Source organism: Anoplophora glabripennis, unplaced genomic scaffold (assembly GCF_000390285.2).
Source record: "Anoplophora glabripennis isolate ALB-LARVAE unplaced genomic scaffold, Agla_2.0 scaffold240, whole genome shotgun sequence".
In the NCBI taxonomy this organism is placed as follows: Eukaryota; Metazoa; Arthropoda; class Insecta; order Coleoptera; family Cerambycidae; genus Anoplophora; species Anoplophora glabripennis.
Genome location: NW_019416340.1, coordinates 228787 through 249963, shown reverse-complemented (window position 1 = coordinate 249963; position 21177 = coordinate 228787). Strand labels below are relative to the sequence as shown.

General features: G+C 33.5%; 1 protein-coding gene across 1 annotated transcript in view; it reads right to left on the bottom strand.

The window, feature by feature from the left end:
* LOC108908470 overlaps window positions 1-6269 on the bottom strand; it is a 462859-nt gene extending 456590 nt beyond the window's left edge. The window contains exon 1 of the mRNA XM_018712513.2: window positions 6185-6269. The gene's annotated coding sequence lies outside the window, so the exon portion shown is untranslated. The remainder of the gene's footprint in view (window positions 1-6184) is intronic.
* Window positions 6270-21177: the final 14908 nt, after the last annotated feature.

The following is a 21177-nucleotide window of genomic DNA, read 5'->3' as shown; positions in this document are numbered from 1 at the left end:
TTATTTGAAAATCTAAATATGAACATACATTACCATGTTGTTGTTTCTGCGAAATAGTTTCGGTTATGATTTATTTAATTTAAATTATTGATTAAAAATACTTTTCTAAAAAAATTTATTAACCGATGCAATTAGTTACTAATCATTGTGTAAAATTATGAAATTAAAAATGTTCCTTAAAATAATTAGCAAGCAAAGGAACATTATTGGGATTAGTTCTTTTCTTTGATGACCTAAAATTGAACTTGTTCAAATGCAGGAAATTTAACAAAAATACAGATTGAGGCAAATAAGCTATGTACTCGCATCTGCTCCTACTCCAGGACAGAATTTCAAACGATTGAAATAGGCTTATAGCATAAATTTAGAATTGTGTGTTACAGAAACTATTGAGACCAACTCAAACACAATAGATACGAATAATTACAGCTGGCTAATTAATTAAAAAAAAAATTATATACCACCTAGTATTAAGTACTACATTTATAATTTTTCAAACAAAAACGAAATTTTATGTTTTATGCTGTAATAATTTTGCTATACATATTTATAAGAAATACGAATGACGACACGCTCATCCTACGCTAGTTTGTTATCCAAAGCTTTTAACTTTGATATTGGTATCACGTTGGAAATAATAACACTTATATGCCTGAATTCGAATCAGATCTTAAGGGCGCCATATTCAGTATAACTTTGGTTTAAAAAATATACAATTTCGGTTACGAAACGCAAGTAAATCAAGTTTATACTTAGAAATAGAATTTTACCTACTTTGAAAGGTAGCTAAAAGCTAATTGACATCAAATTCAAATTTTTTCCTAAAATTTTTGTAAATCGAAATATACGGGGTGTTTCGGATAAGAACCGATACAGAGCAGGGGCAGTAGGAAACCCAAAATATGCTGATTAAACGCAACTTACCTTTATACCAAGCTACACCCCTGAGAAGTCATAGGCGTTGAAAATGGGGTTTCAAATTTCAAATAAAATCAATATCTCAGATATACATGAACTTAAGAAAAACCAAATTTGGTACACAGTAAGTAGAGTTCAATTGAAGCATTTTAAAGGGATGATAAGGGATGATGCACCATTAAAATGTGACAGATTTTTTTAACCCGTTGGCGGACTTAAAAAATTATTACTTTATTTTTTTGGAGAATTGAGTTCTAAATTTTTTTTACTCTTGTTAGTTTTCAAAAAATCATTTTCGAGAAAAACACGAATAACTAATAACACGTACTATAACTGTTATTTAAAATCATGGATAATTCAAAAGTTGACTAGGAATTTAAACGTCAAACTTGATGTTCAGGAAAAAAGTTGGAAGAACTTAAACAACATAAATAACATACAATTTGTACTGATAAGTTACAGAAATTATTCAAAATGATCACCATTTTCTCTCATGCTTAAATTTATTCTTCGTCGAAAATTGAAGTCTACTCTATTCAATAACTGCTGACTGTTTGTAATGAATGTGCATTTATCCGTAATGCGATTCCACAATTCTGCTCGAGGTGCAACTGGCGAGGAATACACAAATTCTTTTAACGTTTCCCAAAGAAAGAAGTCACATTTGTTGAGGTCTGGTGACCGTGGAAGCCAAACTTGTGGGCAATTATTTTCTCTTCTAATCATTTTAGTCCAGGGAAGTTAGGAAAAATAGCGGAAATTTTTAGGTGAAGCAGATATCGAGATGCGGTTTTCTGCATTGTGTTCAGGAAGGTCCCAGGAAAAAAGTCTGTATCGTCTGGTTAAGCCATTTTTTGAAAAATGCCTTCTGGGCCGGAAAATGCATTTTCCAATTGCACCATTACTTGCACCATTATAGGAACGACTGGAAACTCGGAAAAATCGCTCGGAAATCGTTACTCGGGGGTTTTGGGGGCTGCCGAACTCTATTCTGGCATTAGAATTACCCGGGGGTGCACGGGGAGGCTCTGTCGGGGTGCGCGGGGGATGAATTGGGGGAGAAATGGCAGCGTGCATGAAAATCGCTACAAACTCGTTACTCGGGGGTTTTCGGGGATGTCGATTTCAATTCTGGCATTGGAATTACCCAGGCGCGTTCGGGGGTGACTCTGTGGGAAATGGTAAGAAGTGAAAAATCACAAATTATGAAAATAATGCTTTATTCAAATAACAAATAGGAGTTTTTATTATTGTTGAATTATTCATTATAAACTTAAATTTTTAACTTAAATCCTAAACATCTTGTTCAAACTCTTCTTCTTCTTCCCCTTCTTCATCTCCTTCCCCTTCTTCATCTTCTTCCTCGTCACTATTCTCGGCCCCGTTGGAGTGCCAGACACCACTCAAACACCAAAAAAGGTCCAAAATCCAAGAAACTTGATTACTGCACTGCACTGTATTTACATACAACGAAAAAGCAATGTGGTCCTAAACGACAGATGTAATACTGATGCCACACGTGATGCCACACAGACGCCGACTGCGCGCGGAAACTGGACCCATATTTTTTCTCTTCAGTCGATACAGAATATTTCTGTTCGCGCCGGTCCCCGTGGTAACGATACTCTACTAGCTTTGGCGCCTTTTTCAAATCCAGTTTCGAGGCACAAAAGACTTCCAAAGCAATTGTTTTTATAATATGTGTATTATTTATTATTCAATCAATATTTTTATTATTCATACCCCCGGGTAATTCTAATGCCAGAATTGAATTCGGCATCCCCGAAAACCTCCGAGTAACGAGTAGCGATTTTTCCGAGTTTCCAGTCGTTCCTATAATGGTGCAAGTAATGGTGCAATTGGAAAATGCATTTTCCGGCCTAGAAGGCATTTTTCAAAAAATGGCTTAACCAGACGATATAGACTTTTTCCTGGGACCTTCCTGAAGACAATGCAAAAAACCGCATCTCGATATCTGCTTCACCTAAAAATTTCCGCTATTCCGGTCAATTTTGATCTAAATGCCCTGGACTATTTGCATAATGGTGGTTAAAAAAAATCTCTAGCAATATTACTAAAATGAGAGGGTGCTCCATCATGCGTAAACCAATGTTCCTGTCAGAGTTGTAGTGGCACCTAGTCAAACTGAAATGACTTTTTTCCTGATCGTCAAGTTTGACGTTTAAATATCGTAGCCAATTTTTGAATTTTCGATGATTCTAAATAACAGATATAATACGTATTATTAGTTATTCGTGTTTTTGTTGAAAACAACAAAGTTTTTTGAAAACTAACTAACAAGAATAAGAAAATTTTCAGAATTAAATTCCCCATAAAATAAAGAATCATTCTTTAAGTCAGTCAACGAGTTAAAATGTTCTTACATTTTAATGGTGCATAATCCCTTATCAGCCCTTTAAAATGCTTCAAGTTAACACGGTGTACCAAATTTGGTTTTTCTGAGTTCAAATATTACTGATATTAATTTTTTTCGAAATTTTAAACTCCACTTGCAAGGCTTATAACTTCTCAGGGGTGCAGCTTAGTGTGAAGGTAAGTTGCGTTAAATTACCATATTTTAGGGTCCGCTACATGCTCCTGATCTATGTCGGTTCTTATACAAAACACCCTATACAGGGTGTTTGTAAATAAGAGCGAAATATTTTAGAGGATGGTTTCCAAAGTTATTTTGTGAAAAAAAGTTCATATAAACGTAGGTCGAAATAAGCTTCGTTTCCGAGATACCTACAGTGTTTAAATTAAATTTTTTTATTTTTATTATTTCAGAGTTTCGAGACTCGAACTTTGAAACACGCTTTGGAGGGATAAATGGGCATTTCTTGGGATGATACGAATATTTCTACTTGCTCCAGTGGCGCTCGTGCGAGAATGCCATAACTTTTTTTAATAAAAATAAATGGTACGCCACTGACTTTTTCACGATTTGATATTTTGTTAAGAAATCCGCCATCAATTCTGAATGAAATTAGTCTCTTCAATTTTTTTTTGTAAGATGCACCGTTTTTGAGGAAAAAAATATAACATATTTTATTGTAGGTTTTGTTCATCTTTTATTTAAGGGTCTCTTTTAATAAAGCGTGATCAAAGCAAAATTTCAACATTGAAAATAAAAAGTTGATATGAATGTGGGTAAAAAATTATTCGATTTCGAGATTCAAAACTTTGAAATAATTAATAAAAATAAATAAATAATTAAATTTTAAACACTCAGAATTTTGATTTGTACAAGTAAGGCAGTATCCAAAGAATAACATTATTTATCAACCTAAAATATACCGGATGATACAAAATGTGCAGACACACCTATAGCTAATTTCGCATTAGAGAAATTATGGGATATAGGCAAACCTTAAAACAAAATTATTTATTTATTACTTTTGGTGGTCATAATTTTTTAAATTTAAATGGGGTTCAGGATTGGATATTAAACACTGTTGTGCTGTTATAGTTCAAATGTATTTTATCAGACACTTTCTTTTCGACTGGAAAGTAGTTAAACTTTATTTTAAATTTAAATTTATCAGAAAAACAAAATTTTAAGTAAGCTACGAAAATTTTTATACATTTTTACATTCAGTAGATGTGGTGGCAAAAACCACATGTGTAAATAGGTATTATATAATATATAAATTTACACAAACACATTTAAATAAAATTGGCAGATTAAACAGTATGTTATATTAATTAAAATCAATCATAATTTTTATTTTGGTGAAATAAATTTTAACTAAAAGAGCACACGTATTCTAATTTTGTTTTGAAAATAAATATATTTAAATTAGAAAATTGCAGACATCCTAAATAATAAATAAATGTAGATGGAATGAATCCTATTGTCTATTGCCTATTACCTTTTGCCTATTTTACTCATGTGCAAGGTGATGTTGTTAGCACCAATACTAAACGAGGTGTGGGATTGACCCTTGATTTTAATCACCCTATATGTTTATAAACTTTTGTCACTAAATTTGTATTTTTCGAATTACTTGAAAATATTTAATTTAGGTAAGATTTATTCTATAAAAACAAACTCTCTTAAAAAAATTATAAATTTATCTAACCCAAAAATTTACGTCAAATAGAAAATAATAACAGCTGCGAATTATAAAAATTGTTTGAATTTGAATCACGCCTCCAAACTTTCTGTTTAGTAGCAGAAGTTCAAGATTACAACAGGAATAAACTATCGGCTCTCCAAACTAATTTATAGTAGTTTTGATCTACCAGTCCACAAAATTTGAATTTTAAATGTTACTATTACGTAGGTCACTAACCCCTGAATAATTTTAAGTAATCGTATAGGTATGTTCTGTAAATAGTTTAATTTATCAACTGTCAACGATTTAGATGTTAGATAAGGGCCATTAAAGTATAAGACATTTTAATTTAATTAAGAATATGTTAAAGCATTAAGTTCAAAAAGTTTAATTCACTCTTTAGTTATTTCTGACTTCCCAGAACTTCCCGAAATATTGCATTTCAAAGAAATTTATGAAATGTTCTCTACAACTTTTCCCCCTAAATTCCGCAGGCAATTAGAAATTTAAAACTTGCAGTCTACTCGACTTGGTTCAACATCCGCCAGTGTTAAATTTTGATTAAAAGCCTTGCAATAAATTCATAAGTCTAATAATGAGCAGATATTCTTACACTCGCTTAAACAAATTTAACAGCGTGTTAATAATTCAAAATGATTGATTTTGTTATTGACCGGCCGTTTGATCTCCTCCAATATTTAGTAAACCTCCCAGGTAAATATTTGAGTCAAAGTTTATTTTAAAACACAATTTATTTCATTTCTTTTAGTTAAATCAACGGGTACACCGATACAATTTGATATTAATATATAAACCCCAGTGTTTGCGTAAACTAGAAAGTGAGCGTTATGTAAATTTTTCTGGGAAGTATTGATCAAAGTGCACGTTCCGTAATTTAAAACCGCATTATATAAATATTTAATTATATCCGTAAAATGTAGTATTTAGAATGGACAGGATTTAATGTGCTGTTGAAACTTCTCACAAATTTTTAACGTAAAATATTAATGTAACGTATTGGAAAGCCTTCAAGCAGGTGTATAAATAAAACGTTGAATATATTCAGGATTTGATTGTGTCCCAAATTTTACACGAAACTTTTAAAAAGTTTCAGGTGGTGGTACTTCACGAACACTTAGGTAACATTTTACACAACTGGCTTGAAAGTACGTTAACGGGAACTTAAGGGTGTAGTCGGATTTACCTACCTAAGGCATATCGCAGTCATACTATTACAACACACTGTATTCGAACGAGGCGCGTTGGCGTCGCGACGCCCTGGACACGGTTATTTCCGTCCGTAGCTGCTGCTATACTGACATACGGTAAGGCGCCTCGGCGGCTCGTCGAGTACAACAGTTACCTGTAGTAACCGCAATGCGCGCATGTGCTTCCGATTTTTAGAAAACATGAAAAAAACATGTGCACCTGAATAAATTTCGAAGTAATTGTCTATTAATTGTTTTCGGATCTACTCGGATAACGACTTGATTTGGAGCAAACGAACATCCATACTTAAACTTGAAATTTTAAGATAATTGAGCACATGATAAATTTTAATCATTTTAATCATTCAGAATTACTAGTATAATATATATAGGGTGTCCCGGTACTTGATACAAAAAAGTCTAGTACAAATAGATGAGGTCAAAATAATATCAGTTCTTCATATACAGGGTAGCCCATCGAAAACGTACCGCAAGGCATTACAGGGTAGTAATGAACTTTTCGGCAAAATCCAAAAACAGGTAAAGTTTGCTTCTGAGGGGGACAACTTTTGGCGCAAAAAGCATAGCAAAATCTTCAACCCCCTAAGTGGGGGTGCCATCCCCCAAATTTTTTTAAATGGGAATGGGGGTCAAGTGGGGGGTCATTAGAAAGGGCTTTTAATTCTCTATACATCGATTCTTACTTTTTGAAAATCGATCCATTATTTTAGAAAATATGCAGCTTTGAAAATACGAACAATATTTTTGACGAGAAATGCGAAAATCGATTTAATTTTACTTCAAAACTTACGGTATTAGCTTGGTAAATTCCTTCAAAAGAATTCGCTTTTTTTTTTTCTGATTTGCGAATTCTTTAGCCTGATTTTGGTGAGCAAAAAATTGTCCGCTTTTTGTTTCGTATTTAGATAGGCCACAAGAAGTTGCTAGATAACTGTCTTGTGACTTGTAGTTGAAGAGTACCAATACTGCCGAGTCTTTTAAATTGATTAATTATGGTGTACTCAATTCCAGAAAGAGTAGAAATTATTGAGCTTTTTTTCAAAAACAATGAATGCGGAAATCGGGTCGCCGAACTGTTCAACCAACGGCATCCTGAGAAACATGCGTCTGGAAAAATTGTTCGCGAATTGGTGGCCAAATTTCGCGAAACTGGCTCCGTTCATAACAAAAAGAGGCAGGTTGAAAATCCGGTACTAAATGAACCTACGGAAATAGCGGTATTGGGGCAAGTGGCAATGGATAGTACGCTGAGTACAATGCAATTGGCTACTGCGACAGGAGTGAGTCGTACAAGTGTCCAACGAATATTAAAAAAATACAAATTCCATCCTTATAAGATTCGGCTAGTGCAAGAGCTAAATGAAGACGATTTTGATCGTCGTTTGCAATTTTGCGAAATAATGACTGAACGAGCGATAAACGATAATTTCCTCTTTAATGTGTGTTTTTCGGACGAGTGTACGTTCTTCTTGAATGGTTTAGTGAATCGCCATAATTGTCGTTACTGGGCTGATACCAATCCAAGGATTTTCCATGAGACACACTCCCAACACCCCCAGAAGTTGAATGTATGGGCAGGTATTTTTGGAAATTCCATTGTAGGTCCTTTTTTCCTTCCTGGAAATTTGACAGGCGATATGTACTTGGATTTACTACAAAATGTCATCGACCCAGCTCTAACAAATATCATAGAGGACGACCCTGCTTACAATGAACACGAACTGATTTTCCAGCAAGACGGAGCTCCTCCACATTACTCGCTCAATGTGCGCAATTACCTAAATGAGACGTTTCCAGGACGCTGGATAGGACGAAGAGGTGCAATTGAGTGGCCCCCTCGGTCACCCGACTTAAATCCTTTAGATTTCTTTCTCTGGGGGCACATTAAAAGCAAAGTTTACAGCACTCCACCTGATACCTTGGAAGATCTGCGAGGACGAATCATTAATGTATGTCGCGAAGTAACACCGCAAGTGCTCCAGAATGTTCGACAACGGTTTGAAGACAACCTGTATCATTGTATGCAAGTTGGCGGACAACATTTTCAGCATTTACTTGACTAATACCGTAAGTTTTGAAGTAAAATTAAATCGATTTTCGCATTTCTCGTCAAAAATATTGTTCGTATTTTCAAAGCTGCATATTTTCTAAAATAATGAATCGATTTTCAAAAAGTAAGAATCGATGTATAGAGAATTAAAAGCCCTTTCTAATGACCCCCCACTTGACCCCCATTCCCATTTGAAAATATGTAGGGGATAGCACCCCCACTTAGGGGGTTGAAGATTTTGGTATGCTTTTTGAGCCAAATGTTGTCCCCCTCAGAAACAAATTTGACCTGTTTTTGGATTTTTCCGAAAAGTTCTTTACTACCCTGTAATATCCTTGCGGTACGTTTCCGATGGGCTATCCTTCGTTAACAACTTACGGGCTCTCAAAAGTGAAAATAAAAAGTCCTTAAACTATTGACTTCAGCATGATGCAAATTTGGGGATCGATAACACATCCATTCAGTTTATTTTTTATGTTGTCAGTGAAACTTCATTATGCCCAGAACGCCATGGGCGGACTATGCTCAATAGTTAACAACCCAGAATTTTTGCACGATCGCAATCTGCCTGTATCTTTAATAAGTTCCCTGAAGAATTTGCCAACGATAATCAATAATTGGTTCAACTCGGTAAAATTAACAGTTTAGGAAATATGCGATTTTACGTCACAGTACACATCAAGTGGCGCCTCCACCATTTTTTGTTTTTAATTTTTAATTGGACATACATAATTGCGATGTTAGAACCGTACATATCTTTAAAATAAGAGCCTAGAAAATCTTACTGTCTGCTAATATCATTTTTGACTAACAAAATTTGTCAAACCCATTTTACACATAATACAAAATAGAAAAACAAAACAAAGTTAAAGCTAAAAAATAATTTAAAAGAATAAAAACTATTAAAATACATCAAGACCTTCACACATTTCCTAAGTCTTCGAGTGTTATTTGTTTGTACACGAAAAATCATTTCTAGGGTAATAATTTAATAGGTCCATACGTTTTTGAGGATTGCCTGAATAGGAGTTTTTGCAAAATAATTTTCAGTCAATATTAGACGAAAGATGGTTCATGCACGATGGGGCTCCTCCCTATTTCAATATTGATCTACGAAATTATTTATCCATTGTGTTTAATAAATAAATGTACAGAGAGAGGAGGCTCAATTTCATAGCTACCACGTTCTCCAGACTTTAACGCGATGGACATTTTCCTGTCGAGATACCTGAAAAAGTGGTGGAATGTGTCCTTATTGAAAATGTATTTCGATAGTTTTTTTTCTTTAATTTTTTTTTTACTTACTTTAACTTATTCCTGTTTTGATTTTCCATTTTGTGTTATGTGTAAAGTGTGTTTGTTAAATTTTGTTAGTAAAAATTACATTAGCACACAATAATATTTTCGAGGCTCTTATTTTAAAAATATGTACGGTTAGTAATTATGTCTAATTAAAACTTAAAAACCAAAAATGGTGAAGGAGCCGTTCGATGTGTACTGTGACATAAAATTACAAATATTTCCTAAACTGTTAATTTTATCGACTTGCGCCAAGAGGGTATTATCGTTGGCAAATTCTTCAGGGAACTTATTTTTGCGATCTTCATCTCTGGGTTGTTAACAATTGGGCCTAGTCCGTCGCTGGCGTTCTGGGCATATTAAAGTTTCACTTACATCAAAAACAAGCTGTATGTATGTGTTATCGATCACCAAATTTGCATTGTACTCAAGTGAATAGTTTAAAGACTGTAAAATAAAATTACCTTTTTAATTTTCACCTTTGAGGGTCCGTAACTTGTTAAGGTGGCCATATCCCTGGCCGAGAAATAGTCAAATTTCTGGCATTTTTAGGTACTGAAATCTTGAAAAGTAAAACGTGTAGAACAAAAGTAAGCACAAAAATAAAATCATTGATGTTCTGTTTATTCATTGTTACTATTTAAATTTACTCAAATAAAATAATAACTAAAAAAAAGCGTTTGTAAAACATGCGTTTGCTGTTATCCTAACCCCACATTTTAAGAATTATTTTCACGTACTTATAAATAAAAGTAAACAATTTTATATGTAGGACTAAGCAAGTAAATGTTATAAGAATATTTACATGTGGAGTTGTATATAAAAAAGTTAGTATTTTCGTAGATTTCAGTACCTAAAACCTTGATGGTTTGATCGATTTTTGCACCTGTTTATTCGTTTCACTGCGGCGTCTTTGAAAATACCCAGATGGCGTGACATAACATTCCTATTATTTGATAAGCTTTAGATTATTTAGTTATTAAATGTTTGAAATTATTTGTCTTTATGGAAAACACTATTTAAAGAATATGACGCCCTTAACGAAGGCCTGTATGAAAAAAATTTATATAAAGAACTGATATTATTTTGACCTCGACTTTTGTATATCAAGTACCGGGACACCCTGTATATACAAAAAAAATGAGGTACAACTGAATCAAAGAAATTGTTGAAAAAGTAAGTAGGTACACGTAGTAAACACATTAAAATACACTGTAAATAATGTAGATAAGTACTTTTATCATTTTTATAAAATTCTAAAATTTATTACACGAGATTTGTTTAGAAAATACTCGAACTTTTTGAAATACGCGCTAATGGAGATATTTAGTGATATGCGGTTGGTAGCTCCTCTGTAACCACATGTTCTTAGATTGATATCTCATTTAGTTTTGATGATACTGTTACTTGAGTGCAACGTGTTTTAAGGGTCAAATTCAAAGACATCCCTAAATCTATACTAACCATAGATTTATTAGTAAAGGTCTGATGATGCTCCACTCAACTTAGGGTGCCCTCATCGCATTCTCAATTCTGATATTCAGAAATGTGTATAAATGAGTGACTAACTTAAGTGTGCATCAAACCACAAATTATTAGATAAGGGCTAATCAAATATTACAAAAAATATGTCATAAGTGGAAACCTATTGTCACAGCATTTTTTAATTTTGAATTTCAATAATCTATGTTGAAAATATACCGGGTGATTTAGTTTGATATTTGCGGCCTCGCATCTCTTTTATTTTAACAAATAGCTATAACAAACCCTATGGTAACATATGTCAAAATTGCTATAGTCAACTGTTTTTGTTTAAATGGCTCACTATAAATTTTTTTATCAATTCTGGAAGATTTTTTTCTGCGTTTGCCTATATAAGGAAGTGTATAGTTTCATTAGAAATATTGCTAGGAAAACAGCAAAAAAGATGAACATTATTTTCAGTAGCTTTATTCTGAAAAAGGATAGCCAGCTGCGGAAACAACATAATTTTGACGTTTCGAAATAACGGTTCGTCAAAATAATTGATATTTTGTACCTACCTATTCTATCTATAATTAATTCTAACATAAATACTTACAGCCACCAAGAAAAACTAGATATGATTTTAATTTATTAACATCAAAACTGCCAGGTGTTTGTACCAACATCGTTTTCCGCAGAGGCAACTTCCATCAGATTAAATTTTCGGAAAGTTATCCAGGAATTTGGAGGCAAATGGAAGTTTTCAAAAGAAAAGTAGAGTTTTTAAACCCAGAGGGGCAAGAAATGAAGAACATTCGATAAAGATGTTAAATGGCCTACTAGATCTCCGGATATCGCTCCTGTAGAATTATTTATTTGCTCTTACCTAAAAAAAAAGTTTACAACTGATTGACGATCTTAAAAATAGAATAAGAGTAGAATGTTGGAGATTGAAAGAAGAAACACTAGAAGGAGTTTGTAGAGAGGGAGTGATAAAGAGAGCTATTTTGTGTTCGTAAGCGAATGGAGGTCATTTTGAACATTTGTTATATTATTATTGTGTTAATAATAAAATATGTTACTTTAAAAAATGTAATAACTTGTTTCCGCAGCTGGCTATTATTTTTCAGAATAAAGCTACGAAAAGTAGGGTTCATCTTTTTTTGCTGTTTTTCCTTACATAGCTGAACGCAGAAAAAAATATCTTCCAGACTTTTTAAAAAATTATACCTATAGTGTGCCATTTGAACAAAAATAGTTGACTAAAGCAATTTTGACATAATGTTACCATGGAGACGATCTAATAATGTCATTTGATAGAGTTTGAGCGGCGATTTAAAAATATATAGAGTTTGTTATAGCTATTTGTTAAAATAAAAGAGATACAGGGCCGCGAATACCAAACCGAATCACCCGGTATACACAATAAATTACATTTAAATAATAAATAATCAATATCAAATTAATCTGTAATTAATTGTCCCTTTATTTCTTAACATGAACTTCTAGTGAAATATGGACTTATTTTACGATTTGCGATGCTGAACGAGCTAAATGTAAGTTGTGTAATAATCATTATTTACGGAAAGGAAGAACTACAACGGCAAAAAAAAGAAATGAATACTTTTTTGTTTAATTTACCTAATATTGTTTTCACATTCTGTATTTTTCTTTCACGTTCATATACGCAAAATATTCAAAGATATTTGCGAATGCGAATGCGAATATCATAAATCAAACGAATAGGTATTCGCGAATGCGAATGCGAATGCGAATGCGGATATTCGTTACGTCACTAGTAATTATGTCTAATTAAAACATAAAAACCAAAAATGGTGAAGGAGCCGTTCGATGTGTACTGTGACATAAAATTACAAATATTTCCTAAACTGTTAATTTTATCAACTTGCGCCAAGAGGGTATTATCGTTGGCAAATTCTTCAGGGAACTTATTTTTGCGATCGTCATCTCTGGGTTGTTAACAATTGGGCCTAGTCCGTCGCTGGCGTTCTGGGCATATTAAAGTTTCACTTACATCAAAAACGAGCTGTATGTATGTGTTATCGATCACCAAATTAGCATTGTACTCAAGTGAATAGTTTAAAGACTGTAAAATAAAATTACCTTTTTAATTTTCACCTTTGAGGGTCCGTAACTTGTTAAGGTGGCCATATCCCTAGCCGAGAAATAGTCAACATTCTGGCATTTTTAGGTACTGAAATCTTGAAAAGTAAAACGTGTAGAACAAAAGTAAGCACAAAAATAAAATCATTGATGTTCTGTTTATTCATTATTACTGTTTAAATTTACTCAAATAAAATAATAACTAAAAAAGCGTTTGTAAAACATGCGTTTACTGTTATCCTAACCCCACATTTTAAGAATTATTTTCACGTACTTATAAATAAAAGTAAACAATTTTATATGTAGGACTAAGCAAGTAAGTGTTATAAGAATATTTACATGTGGTTACATGTGGAGTTGTATATAAAAAAGTTCCACTGTAAATAATGTAGATAAGTACTTTTATCATTTTTATAAAATTCTAAAATTTATTACACGAGATTTGTTTAGAAAATACTCGATCTTTTTGAAATACGCGCTAATGGAGATAGTGATATGCGGTTGGTAGCTCCTCTGTAACCACATGTTCTTAGATTGATGATATCTCATTTAGTTTTCGTGATACTGTTACTTGAATGCAACGTGTTTTAAGGATCAAATTCAAAGACTTCTCTAAATCTATACTAACCATAAATTTATTAGTAAAGGTCTATGATACTAAGATTTCACTCATATCAAACTTATGCTCCACTCAACTTAGAGTGCCCTCATCGCATTCTCAATTCTGATATTCAGAAATGTGTATAAATGAGGGCTAATCAATTATTACAAAAAATATGTCATAAGTGGAAACCTATTGTCACAGCATTTTTTAATTTTGAATTTCAATAATCCATGTTGAAAATATACCGGGTGATTCAGTTTGATATTTGCGGCCTCGCATCTCTTTTATTTTAACAAATAGCTATAACAAACCCTATGGTACCATATGTCAAAATTGCTATAGTCAACTGTTTTTGTTTAAATGGCTCACTATAAATTTTTTTATCAATTCTGGAAGATATTTTTTTTCTGCGTTTACCTATATAAGGAAGTGTATAGTTTCATTAGAAATATTGCTAGGAAAACAGCAAAAAAGATTAACCTTATTTTCAGTAGCTTTATTCTGAAAAAGGATAGCCAGCTGCGGAAACAACATAATTTTGACGTTTCGAAATAACGGTTCGTCAAAATAATTGATATTTTGTACCTACCTATTCTATCTATAATTAATTCTAACATAAATACTTACAGCCACCAAGAAAAACTAGATATGATTTTAATTTATTAACATCAAAACTGCCAGGTGTTTGTACCAACATCGTTTTCCGCAGAGGCAACTTCCATCAGATTAAATTTTCGGAAAGTTATCCAGGAATTTGGAGGCAAATGGAAGTTTTCAAAAGAAAAGTAGAGTTTTTAAACCCAGAGGGGCAAGAAATGAAGAACATTCGATAAAGATGTTAAATGGCCTACTAGATCTCCGGATATCGCTCCTGTAGAATTATTTATTTGCTCTTACCTAAAAAAAAAGTTTACAACTGATTGACGATCTTAAAAATAGAATAAGAGTAGAATGTTGGAGATTGAAAGAAGAAACACTAGAAGGAGTTTGTAGAGAGGGAGTGATAAACAGAGCTATTTTGTGTTCGTAAGCGAATGGAGGTCATTTTGAACATTTGTTATATTATTATTGTGTTAATAATAAAATATGTTACTTTAAAAAATGTAATAACTTGTTTCCGCAGCTGGCTATTATTTTTCAGAATAAAGCTACGAAAAGTAGGGTTCATCTTTTTTTGCTGTTTTTCCTTACATAGCTGAACGCAGAAAAAAATATCTTCCAGACTTTTTAAAAAATTATACCTATAGTGTGCCATTTGAACAAAAATAGTTGACTAAAGCATTTTTGACATAATGTTACCATGGAGACGATCTAATAATGTCATTTGATAGAGTTTGAGCGGCGATTTAAAAATATATAGAGTTTGTTATAGCTATTTGTTAAAATAAAAGAGATACAGGGCCGCGAATACCAAACCGAATCACCCGGTATACACAATAAATTACATTTAAATAATAAATAATCAATATCAAATTAATCTGTAATTAATTGTCCCGGTAAAACAATTATATAAACCACGATGTCCCATGTAATAATAATCGTATNATTTGCTCTTACCTAAAAAAAAAGTTTACAACTGATTGACGATCTTAAAAATAGAATAAGAGTAGAATGTTGGAGATTGAAAGAAGAAACACTAGAAGGAGTTTGTAGAGAGGGAGTGATAAAGAGAGCTATTTTGTGTTCGTAAGCGAATGGAGGTCATTTTGAACATTTGTTATATTATTATTGTGTTAATAATAAAATATGTTACTTTAAAAAATGTAATAACTTGTTTCCGCAGCTGGCTATTATTTTTCAGAATAAAGCTACGAAAAGTAGGGTTCATCTTTTTTTGCTGTTTTTCCTTACATAGCTGAACGCAGAAAAAAATATCTTCCAGACTTTTTAAAAAATTATACCTATAGTGTGCCATTTGAACAAAAATAGTTGACTAAAGCATTTTTGACATAATGTTACCATGGAGACGATCTAATAATGTCATTTGATAGAGTTTGAGCGGCGATTTAAAAATATATAGAGTTTGTTATAGCTATTTGTTAAAATAAAAGAGATACAGGGCCGCGAATACCAAACCGAATCACCCGGTATACACAATAAATTACATTTAAATAATAAATAATCAATATCAAATTAATCTGTAATTAATTGTCCCGGTAAAACAATTATATAAACCACGATGTCCCATGTAATAATAATCGTATTTAGTTCAATTTCCCTGTGTACTTCATATATAGTAGAATGATTGACAAGAGATGGATTACGACTGGAGAGGAGTTATAATCGTGTATCTAACAGAACCAAATTGTAAAAAGTAATTCTATTTTATATGTATATCATTCACGTACAGAATATCCTTTATTGAATACCTGGAGTTAATTATTTGTAAGATATACTGCTAATTATGAAACTACAAAATTAATAAATTTGGAACATATATGCATAAGTCAGATACCACTAATATGTCACTAAACTAGCACTCATTTGTGAGGACGGTTTGAGTACGATTTAAGTGACTCAAGTAGAATTGTTTATGACTACGGTTAGGGTGAGTTTAGTATGAGGTAAGTGTGAGTGGAACTTTAGTGAACTTTAAGAATTTGGGCCTAAGTGTCACGATTTTTGAAATGTGCAATTTTCTGGAACAACGATGCAACCGGGGGAATCTTTCACGGAAACCTTTCAACTTTTGAAACAATAGTCGAGGAAATGAAGCACTGAACCTCCGAAATCTGTGTAGCAAGATGGATCGTGATGCGGTTTTTTGCATTCGATTCGTTAGAGCGTCCAGAAAGTTTGTGATCCTATGATTGTGATCAATGAGAAATGAAAATTGCATCGGTGCATAAGAAAAATGCATTTTTAAAATTGCATCTCGAAGAGTTAAAATATGAAAAATTTATAACTCGGAGAATATTGACGGAAATGAGTTCAATTTTGCTACTCGGGGGTTTTTGGGGTCGGTGTACACGAATATCAACACGGCAACGGTCTCCGAGATACCTAGTGCCCAAGGTGGCCGGTTTCCACGTCGTCTCCGAGAGTTTTGTGGAAATTTGTTATAAACTTAGCCGAAACTCGTTACCTCGGGGTTTTTGAGGTCGCCCTACACGAATTTCACGAGGGCAAAGGTCTTCGAGGTACCTAATGCTCAGGATGGCCGGTTTCCACGTCGTCTCCTGGAGTTTTCTGGAAATTCGTTATAAACTTAGCCGAAACTCGTTATCTCGGGGTTTTTGAGGTCACTGAACACGAATATCGCGACGGCAACGGTCTCAGAGGTACCTAGTGTCCAGGGTGGCCGGTCCACGTCATCTCCTGGAGTTTTGTGGAAGTTCGTTATACACTTAGCCGAAAATCTCCGAGATACCGATGTCATATTCATAAGCTTTATCGAATATCTAAATAAATTATCCGAAACATTTTTTTTACTTTGGCGCTTTTAATACAGTTGGGAGCATTGATGAAATTTTAGGTAAGGACTGCGATCGCTGGCCGCTGCTTCCACGTTTTACTCTTGCATATATACTAATATATACTCTTACTAGTATATATGGATACGCTCCAAGTTATAGCGTACACGTGAAATAAGAAAAATTAAAATTGTAAAGATATGTAAGTATTTTTTTTTTGAAAACATGTATTTTTTGTAATGAATAACTGTATTTTCATAATAAAAGATAATTAAGAATAAAATCGTTGTCACAGGAACCAGCCATCCTGGGTACTAGGTACCTTGAGGACCGTTACCGTCGTTATATTCGTGAACGAGTTTCGGCTAAATTTATAACGAAATTCTACAAAACTCCAGGAGACGACGTGGAAACCGGTCACCCTGAGCACTAGGTACCTAGGAGACCGTTGCGGTCATGATATTCGTGTTCAGCGGCCTCAAAAACCCCGAGGTAACGAGTTTCGGCTAAGTTTATAACGAATTTCCACAAAACTCCAGGAGACGACACCGTTGCCGTCGTGATTTTCGTGTTCAACGACCCTAAAAACCACCCGAATAGCAAAATTGAACTCATTTCCCTCAATATTTTCCGAGTTATAAATTTTTCATTTTTTAACTGTTCGAGATGCAATTTTAAAAATGCATTTTTCTTATGCACCGATGCAATTTTCATTTCTCATTGATCGCATAGGGTCACAAACTTTCTGGACGCTCTAACGAATCGAATGCAAAAAACTGCATCACGATCCATCTTACTGCACAGATTTCGGAGGTAAGGCCGTTTTTAGTGCTTTATTTCCTCTACTAGTAGCATAATNGGAGAGGAGTTATAATCGTGTATCTAACAGAACCAAATTGTAAAAAATAATTCTATTTTATATGTATATCATTCACGTACAGAATATCCTTTATTGAATACCTGGAGTTAATTATTTGTAAGATATACTGCTAATTATGAAACTACAAAATTAATAAATTAGGAACATATATGTACAAGTCAGACACCACTAATATGTCACTAACCTAGCCTCATTTGTGAGGACGATTTGAGTACGATTTAAGTGACTCAAGTAGAATAGTTTATGACTACGGGTAAGGTGAGTTTGGTATGAGATAAGTGTAAGTGGAACTGTAGTGAACTTTATGAATTTGGGCCTAAGTGTCACGATTTTTGAAATGTGCAATTTTCTGGAACAACGATGCAACCGGGGGAATCTTTCATGGAAACGTTTCAACTTTTGAAACAATCTTACGGAGATGATGCTCTGGATCGTACGCAATCTTAGGGATGGTTTCCACGATTTAAAAATGGTCACAAAACTCCCGGAGACGACGTGGAAACCGGCCACCCTGAGCACTAGGTACCTCGGAGACCGTTGCCGTGGAAACCGGCCACCCTGAGACTAGGTACCTAGGAGACCGTTGCCGTCATGATATTCGTGTTCAGCGGCCTCAAAAACCCCGAGGTAACGAGTTTCGGCTAAGTTTATAATGAATTTCCACAAAACTCCAGGAGACGACATGGAAACCGGCCATCTTGAGCACCTCGGAGACCGTTGCCGTCGTGATTTTCGTGTTCAACAACCCTAAAAACCCCCGAGTAGCAAAATTGAACTCATTTCCGTCAATATTTTCCTAGTTATAAGTTTTTCATTTTTTAACTGTTCGAGATGCAATTTTAAAAATGCATTTTTCTTATGCACCGATGCAATTTTCATTTCTCATTGATCACATAGGGTCACAAACTTTCTGGACGCTCTAACGAATCGAATGCAAAAAACTGCATCACGATCCATCTTACTGCACAGATTTCGGAGGTAAGGCCGTTTTTAGTGCTTTATTTCCTCGACTACTAGCATAATTTGTTCATCGTGTGGACAGCTAGCACTTTAAAATTCTATGAGATAGAGAGACCTATAGCAAGTGTAAAAAAATAAGAAGATGGAATACAAAGTGTTGAAAAATAATTTTTAATTGTTTTTTGCTATAATAGCTCAATATTTTTTGATCATATGCTATTAAATTACGCTTTTTTATAGTATTCTAACTTGTTTCACCCTGTAACTTTTATATTAGTGAAAATAATTTAAATGTCATAGCGCATCTTGAATTCTCATGTATTTTAAATAAAAACAGAAAATGTGACCTCTTTGTTTATTACGCTTAGTGTTGCCATTTTTGAGTTTTATGGTTCTAACGCTAATAATGCCATGCAGTCAGTACAACACGCAACTTATTGCATTACAAGCTGCAAGTCATTAGTAGACCACCTGCCTCATAGAATATGAATTGATTACATTGTAGCCTCAAATTATCCATTACTTTTAAATAGCAGTCTCTTGTTTTACATTTCTGGGACGCTTTACTTTATTCTGCCATATAATTAACAGGAAAAACATTTGTCAACAGTTATCGAGAACTGAAGCGTACTAAGGACCTTATATCATCAGCATAAAGATTGTATTTATTTGACCAGGAATGTAAACAAGCGGCAAATTTAAAAACTGATATTTTCCTACTGCATTTGAAAAGCATATTTGCTAGAAAAATCCTGCGTCTATTAAAAACATTTACAAATTCCAAATGACTTATATTGTTGATTTTGTTGAAAATAAAAAATGTCGCATTTCTAAAAATTCTTAATGAAAATGAAGCATTTTCATAAAAAAAATCATGTTTGAATTTAGCATCGAAATTTGTGATTAAATTTCAATGAACATATTTATTAAAGCGCTGACATAATTACAAAATTTCACTAACAGTTAAATAACTATAATTCTAAGAAAAATAACAGCTCCACAAAAAAAAAATTATGCGAATGAACCCACTGAATCCGAATTCGATATCATAATTGCCCCAGCAAATCACCAGAACGATCTAACCTGAAAAAATAGCTTAAAATCACATAAATATTCACACAAGGCATTGAGGTGTCTATGGGTAGCACTGAATTCATGGGAATAATATATTTTTGCATTATCTGTAGCCTTATCATTCTAAAGTTCCAGAATATTAGCGATTTGAAGCTATTTTTTCAGGTTGCAAAATTCTGGTGATTTGCAGGATTCGGATTCAGCGGGTCAAATTATTCGGGAACACATAGGTCAGACCACGATTTTCAGTCGCTGTTAAATCATAGAAGCTAATTTATTAACTTGGTGGATTGTTAAAGTCAGGAAGGATTTGTGACCTTATGGGCCAAATCTGACTTCGGATTTATGTTCGGCTGGTCAATACACGTGGGAATATAAAGATTTGACCAGCCGCTGATAAATCATACCTGAATTTTAAATGCTGATTAGTTTGATTTTGTGGGTTTTTAAGCATTTTTTCAAGTTTTTTTTTTATGGAGCTGTGTTATTAATATAAACAATAGATCATTTTTAAGGTACAGTTTTTGAATTTAAAAAAGTTTCCACATTTATTCATATTTCTCAAGACGTTTTACGTAAATTGATTAAACTTAGGCTAAATATTTAATTAATTATTCACTTAATTGATTTTTAAATATCACTATTTTTTTTTCTTTTTTTGTTTTGTTGAAAGGAATTCCTAAGAGAATTGTCTCAACATCACTGTTACACCTTGTATATTTAACAATTAAATTATTATTTGTATTGGTTAACGACGCTACTGACACACAAATTTTGAGCTTTGTTTCTAATTGGTCATTTCCAGTAAAACAAATTACTTCCAAAAAATTTGGAGAATATGGAGATAATATTGTGGGTACACATGTTCGCAAGTGACCCATTTTTAAGCACAACGTCAAGAACGCCGCCGGACGCACCACGGGGTTCCCGGAAGACGACCCCTGCAGAGTGGCGCCAAGGAGCAGGGACTTGTACCAGCAATTACCAGTATACCTACGACCGACTCCGCACAGGGCACTCTCCAGCAAACCCTCAAACCGTCAACACGTTTTTTTCCATACAAGTTTTCTATACATTAGTTTTCAATAAAATTATTTATTATTA